An 8,045-nucleotide genomic window follows, 5' to 3' on the forward strand; every position below is an offset into this window, starting at 1 on the left:
TAAAACCAAAAGTCATTTCTAAATTCAATTACCAAATCATAGCATTTTAAACATTATAACCTTATGTACATTTTACTAAATCAAATTTAACCATTTTCGAATACAAATGCCAAGTCATAAAATATCTAATTTGCAAGCTAAATAGCATATCTAACATGTTATATTCAACCACACACATGAACCCCATACCTAATTCGCATGCGAATTATCATGCCTATAATTCATATACACAACCAATTAATATTTTCAATAATCAATCATTCAATTAACCTCCATATCAATTAGATCATATACATTCTTTGTCATTCAAAAATCGAGCCTAAATAGTCAAATACCATAGCCGAACATATAACTACCTATATATATAACACATTTTATAACCATCATTGAATCAATGATTTGACCTTTTTAAAACGAAACTACAAGCAAACATTAAATAGGCATATGTATTCATATCTCAAATGTCCAACAATTTAAAAAAAAATAACCTTTCGGTTATCAAATTTAACTCAATAAATCATAACATCTCCATCACCTAGTCTATAAGATAAACATAGTATCTCATATCTTAACATCAAAACAATATGTCATTTATAGATATTCAAATGACCCCTTTTACCAAACCATATTATACCACTTTTCATGCCACCAAAGTAAGTTAATTAATAAGCCGAATATATACCCTACTTACCACTTCTCATTGCCAAATCATATAACCAACATCACAACATATTTACCATAAATCATACCTCTCAATTAAGCTTATAACATGACCAAAAATAATTGCCAACATTTGCATCATGAACAAGCCATTTTCGCATGGCTATATACATATACAAATTTCAAAAATCAAATATATCAAAACTAGCCTATACATGCCACATAACCAAATCTCAAAGCGTTTATTTACCGAAATGAATACGGGATAGTGTGATGAGATCTCCCAAGACTTCCAACCAGAGCAAGTCTCCGAAACTCTATAACATAGGAAAAACACACAGAGTAAGCTTTGAAAGCTTAGTAAGCCATAAGCAAATAAATCATTCCAATAATGTTTATAATTCAATTTAACTAAGCTGAATTTAAAAAATCTCAACCACATATACATTCATCATAATCTCAATTTCTTAAGACCACACTAGGTAACTTCACTAGAGTTAATTATGGATGGACATATAAACCGTTTTTTTTCTTTCAAATTTATATATCTACCATTAGCTCATTCGTAGGATTAAGCTTCCACAATTTCATTACATACCAACCGAATCATGATCATTTATTACAATTTATTCGTAAAAAATATATCAATTTCTTTTTATACACTTCCAAGCCCGAATAAGCATAACAATTCACATCTCATTTTCACATAAATTATATAACGAATAATCATAATCATACTTACTTTCATTGCTCAAATTCATATTCATCATAAACATACCTGATTCGGCTGCACACTCATATACTCATTTATTTCTCGGAATACCCCGTTGAACCGTTCAGAATCAAATAGGATACTTGGATAGCTCAAAAAAAATCGTACAATGCCAACGTCCCAGACGTGGTCTTACATGTAATCAATATCGATGCCACTGTCCCAGACAGGGTCTTACACGAAATCAAATATGATGCCGATGTCCCAGACATGGTCTTATACATAAATCTCAAATCGATGCCAACGTCCCAGACGTGGTCTTACACGATAACATATATAGGAATCCTATGTCATGACATATGTATCCTAACTATTCCTATGGTTCGTACGGGGCTTTTCGGACGTCGTAATTCTATCGATTCAAGCTCGTAACTAGTTCTCCAACTCTAAATTCAATTCAGCATATGCACATATATTTATTAAAGATAAATTCAGCACATATAACATATATACATTCAAATTTAACAGCATTTATTCACTTATGAACTTACCTCGTACGAACGCGAACGGACCGGAACGACTAATCGATAACTTCCGATTTTCCCGATCCAAATCCGATTTCCACTTTTTCCAATCTAATTAATATCAAATTTAACTTAATTATTCAACATTTCATTAAATTTTCATTCAAGAACATATAAATGGAAATTTGCATTTTAGCCCCTAACATTTTGCATTTTTCTCAATTTAGTCCTTATTTCAAAATAACATAAAATACACAAAATTTCACTAAATCCTTGTTAGGCCGAATTCTACCCATACTACTAGCAGCCCATATTTTTAGTTTATTCACACATTTAACCTTGAATTTGTACACTTTTCTCAATTTAATCCTTAATACACATTTTTATCAAAAATCACTTAATTAAACATAATAATCTATCAACAAAAGTTTATATTTCATCATCAAACCACAAAAACATCAAGCTAACATCAATGGCAAATTTCAAAATCATCACCAATTCACAAAATTGAAGCATGGGCTTTAAAGAACACAAAGCAACGATCTCAAAAACGTAAAAATTATCAAAAACCGAACAAAGAACTAACCTTAATCAAAATTCAAAATGGCCGAACCCTTAGCTTGTTCTTTCCTTTTTCTTTTCTTTTACATTCGGTTAGTAGAAACAAAAGAAATGATAATGGCTTTTTAACTTATGTTTGTTTTTTTATTATAATAACTTTATAATATATTATTTATTATTATAACCTTTATAATTACTATAAAAACTATATAATATATACATAGTGCCGTCCATTCATTAATTCAATGGCAAAATTGCAACATGAAACCTTCATATTAAAAGAACAACCACTATTTGGCCTTTCTAAAAATAACCACTAAATTTTTATTTTACTCGATTAAGCCCTATTCTCAAATTAAGCACTCAAACAATAAAATTAATTCACGAAACTTTCACATATATAAATTCACACATAATAAACACAGAAAAAAAATATTAAAATATTTTTCAGACTCGGATGTGTGGTCCCGAAACCACTGTTCCGATTTGGGTCAAAATCGGGCTATTACAACTCTCCCCCACTTAGGGATTTTCGTCCTCGAAAATCTTACAGGTGAGTAGGTGTGGGCAACGTTCTTTCATTGCATCCTCTGGTTCTCAGGTTGCTTCCCCAACTCCGTGTTTATGCCACAGTACTTTGGCTAACGAAATTTTCTTATTTCGTAATTCTTTAACCTCACGAGCCAGAATGCTAATCGGTTCTTCTTCATATGACATATTAGACTTAATTTCAATCTCGGTCAAACTGATCACATGCGAAGGATCGGATCAGTATCTATGAAGCATCGAAACATGGAATACATTATGAATCTTTTCTAGTTCAGGTAGCAACAACAGTCTATAAGCAACCGACCCGATATGCTCTATAATCTCATATGGTCCAATGAATCGCGGACTCAATTTGCCTTTACGACCAAATCTGAGTATTTTCTTCCACATTCAAAAAGACTTTATCTTCGATCTGAAATTCTATATCCTTTCTTTTCAAGTCTGTATATGATTTCTGACAATCCGATGCTATTTTCAGACTATCACGAATCACTTTCACTTTCTGTTCAGTCTCTTTAATCAAATCGACCCCGTGTATCTTATTTTCTCTGAGCTCGGTCTAATACAATGGTGTACAACATTTAAGACTGTATAAAGCCTCGTAAAGTGCCATTTTGATACTAGATTGAAAGCTATTATTATATACAAATTCAATCAAAGGTAAGTATTGATCCTATGTACCTTCAAACTCGAGAACGCAGCATCTCAACATATCCTCAAGTATCTGAAAGATTCGTTCAGATTGACCATCTATTTGCGGATGGAAAGCTGTGCTAAAGTGTAGTTTCATACCTAAAACATCTTGCAGTTTCTTCCAAAATCACGATGTGAACCTCGGGTCTCTGTCTGAAACAATAGAAATAGGTACTCTATGCAATCTCACAATCTGAGAAACATATAATTCAGACAGCTTATCAAGTGAATATTCTGTACAAACCGAAATAAAGTGTGTTGATTTAGTCAATCTATCCACAATAACCCAGATTGCATCTTTCTTACTCCGTGTCAACAGTAAACTAGATACAAAATCCATTGTAACTCTATCCCACTTCCACTCGGGTATCATAATCGGCTAAAGTAACCTAGAAGGTACTTGATGCTCTACTTTCACTTGTTGACAAACTAAACATTTCGAAATAAAGTCAGAAATATCTCGTTTCATACCATGCCACCAATAAAGCTATTTCAGATCATTATATATTTTTGTACTACCCGAGTGAACAGATAATCAACTATTATAAGCTTCGTTCAAAATCATATGAATCAACTTTGAATTCTTCGGAACACATATTCAGTTTCTAAACCTCAAACAATCATTGGTATCAACTCGAAACTCTGTTACACCACTCGATTCACATTGAGCTCGTTTTGCTAACAAATCATTATCAACTTTCTGAGCATCACAAATTTGTTGAACAAATAACGGTCTAGCTTTTAATTCAGCTATTATCGAACCATCATTGGACATAGTCATATGCGCATTCATTACTCGCAAAGAAAACAACGATTTTTTTTTACTTAAAGCATCAGCAACAACATTAGCCTTTCCCAGATAATAGTCAAGTACAAGCTCGTAGTCTTTTAACAACTCTAAGCATCGACGTTGTCTTAAATTCAGATCTTTTTGAGTCATCAAATATGACACATAACTCTTTTCATACAGCTTTAACTATATGGAATCATAAGATATCTCTGTACACTCTTCTATTAGAACACACTTCAAACCGTTCATTGACACATTACTGAGAATCGTAAACTTTTTATTCAAGTTAGGTTGAACGAGTACTGATGTTTCGGTTGACAATATCTTCGTGCAAAAAGGAAAACTTCAACAATCGAACTAACTTTAATTTACTACAACATTTCCCAGATAGAATCGTTTTGATAGATATAATTCTGTATCAAATCTTCAATAATACAAATTCTTCTTCCAAACTATCCCTCAATTCACATATGTACGTTCAAAGTTTATTTCCAGTCTGGTGGATAGATTCAAACACATATAACCCAATTATCTTTTTAATCAAATAATTCAAATCAGACTAAACCGCTGAATCAGACTTTCGAAGAAATCTTTTCTTCTCGTTAAAAGGATAGCCCCAAATATATCATTTTCCAGATTTGATCTTGATCTTCTATCATTTTCACTTTTGCCGATGTCAAACCTTTTACGAGAACTAGAAAAGAGTTTATGATAAAGCTGTCTCACCTTTTAATCATCGAAGTTCTGAATTATACTGAATTCACCTTTATCAAATAGAAATCATTGGGCCTTAAGGAGAACGATGTCTCAACCCTATAAATAGATATTATCCTGGCTGTTAATAAAGCATTTGAACACAGAAGAAAATCAAATATGGTTTAAACAGCAACCAATTCAAAAACACAACTTCTATAACTCTGATAACAGTACTGCAGTACTCCCATATTTCAAAACAAAAATTATAATAGATATAACCATTTCCGTCAAATGGATATCTCTTATAGAAAATCACATAGAATCATAAGAAAACCAGGATAGCGGAATTTCAACATATGAAGCTACACATGATATCTGGAAATTACAGCCCATATAAAATGATAACAATTCCGATGATATCCCAGAAAATTTCTAAAAAGAACAAACTCATTCATAAATATTGAGATCCACAGTAACAGAAGTAATATAATCTTCACGTATATTCAACAGAACATTAACCAGTAGAAACAGAATATTAGCCTCATACAGATTTTACCGTCGACTTTCATATCCACACAATGGAATAAATACTAGAGAAAGACGGAGCAATGTCGAACATAACCCAAACAGACCTACGATGCTTTTGTCTATTAGTATGTTTAACTAATATTCTTACACGATAAGAATTCCTTCTAAAATTAAACAGTCACATATACTTCTGGGGATAAATGTACACATAGAATGCTCAGAAGAAATCATAGTAACTGTTCGAATATAACCACTGCACTCAGCCATCAATACCATTCAAACATTATTCAACTGTCTAATTCTGTCATCATTAAGTCCATATTATCCCATCAATAACAAAAATCAATTTCAAAGAACTTTCAGTTAATACCTTTCTATATATATATCAAACCTGAATAGTTTTATTTCATCAAATTCCACTTCTTCGTTAAAAGCGACTTTGCATAATACGAATGGCCATTAAAACGATTCAATATCTCTTATAGCACTGTCTCAATTTGCTGACCCATTCTCTTATCTGACCACATTAGTAATCTTTCAAACACAAACCTCTGTAACTCCACACTTGTGAGCTTATTCGATCCAAATCTTACAGATTTCATTGTAATATTTTACTGATAAGGGGTGAGGGTAGTAAAGCCTCAAATTTAACTCGGACATAAATGCACATAACACATACTATTACAAATAGCCAATTTATTAACAATTTCACATTCTCCAAACATTTACTAAACACTTGCTTATATTCACTTTTGTTCTTAACACATTATTCATATACCAATTCAAATCACTAACTCACAATCAAAGCATTTCAGATAGCAATCGTAACTCAAATATCATATCTCATATGCTCATATAAGTACAACATTTATCAATAACAACATTTCATACAATTTGGTCATTACCTTTATGAGTTTCTACTCATAATCAACACATTTTCACTCAAACATTTGAGTATTTACTTTTGTACTATCAGAATTAGCTCGGTTGGAAAAACACATCTGTCTCACCAAAACAATTTTCGTCAGAGTCGGGAGATATCACACTATCACAAGTTATATATGGCATGTATAGCTAGACTTACATTAGCTATGTTAGTCCTAGAACCGACTAAACCATAGCTCTGATACCAATAAAATGTAACACCCCTAACCCGTGTCCGTCGCCGAACTAAGGTTACGAGGTATTACCAAACAAAACACAGTTCAAAACAGACATTCTTTACAAATCATAGGCCCAGTAATGTATTCTCCCTTATAAAATTTTTCGAAATAAATTGATAAACCAACCTCTTATTCATACAAGTCAAAATCATTTATTCGAATCACATATCTAACCACACATATCATGCCTTATCGAACATTCTCTTATATGAACTATATTTCAATATCTAACCATTTCAATTACGTTTGCTAATTCAAAACTTTCAAGCCAAGCCATCAAATATCAAAACCAAACTAAATAACAAACGTAATATTTAATAAAAATTATACATACACCTGTTAAACTAATTTAGCCATATCTCACAGTTTAATAACCATTTGCACATAAAACGTTAGGTAACTTTATACATGACCAACTAAGTTTTTTTACATCACCCAACCATGTGCATAACACCCTAAAACCAAAAGTCATTTCTAAATTCAATTACCAAATCATAGCATTTTAAACATTATAACCTTATGTACATTTTACTAAATCAAATTTAACCATTTTCGAATACAAATGCCAAGTCATAAAATATCTAATTTGCAAGCTAAATAGCATATCTAACATGTTATATTCAACCACACACATGAACCCCATACCTAATTCGCATGCGAATTATCATGCCTATAATTCATATACACAACCAATTAATATTTTCAATAATCAATCATTCAATTAACCTCCATATCAATTAGATCATATACATTCTTTGTCATTCAAAAATCGAGCCTAAATAGTCAAATACCATAGCCGAACATATAACTACCTATATATATAACACATTTTATAACCATCATTGAATCAATGATTTGACCTTTTTAAAACGAAACTACAAGCAAACATTAAATAGGCATATGTATTCATATCTCAAATGTCCAACAATTTAAAAAAAAATAACCTTTCGGTTATCAAATTTAACTCAATAAATCATAACATCTCCATCACCTAGTCTATAAGATAAACATAGTATCTCATATCTTAACATCAAAACAATATGTCATTTATAGATATTCAAATGACCCCTTTTACCAAACCATATTATACCACTTTTCATGCCACCAAAGTAAGTTAATTAATAAGCCGAATATATACCCTACTTACCACTTCTCATTGCCAAATCATA

The 8,045-nt window shown here is 31.6% G+C and overlaps 1 long non-coding RNA gene across 1 annotated transcript; it reads right to left on the minus strand.

Moving 5' to 3' along the window:
• Positions 1-713: 713 nt before the first annotated feature.
• Positions 714-2,254, minus strand: LOC107956777 (uncharacterized). Its single transcript, XR_001700251.2, has 2 exons — positions 1,924-2,254; positions 714-977 (listed from the first exon to the last, which is right to left on the minus strand). It is a non-coding gene; the product is annotated as an uncharacterized lncRNA (long non-coding RNA).
• Positions 2,255-8,045: the final 5,791 nt, after the last annotated feature.

The sequence above is a fragment of the Gossypium hirsutum genome, chromosome D07 (genome assembly GCF_007990345.1).
Source record: "Gossypium hirsutum isolate 1008001.06 chromosome D07, Gossypium_hirsutum_v2.1, whole genome shotgun sequence".
Lineage (NCBI taxonomy): Eukaryota > Viridiplantae > Streptophyta > Magnoliopsida > Malvales > Malvaceae > Gossypium > Gossypium hirsutum.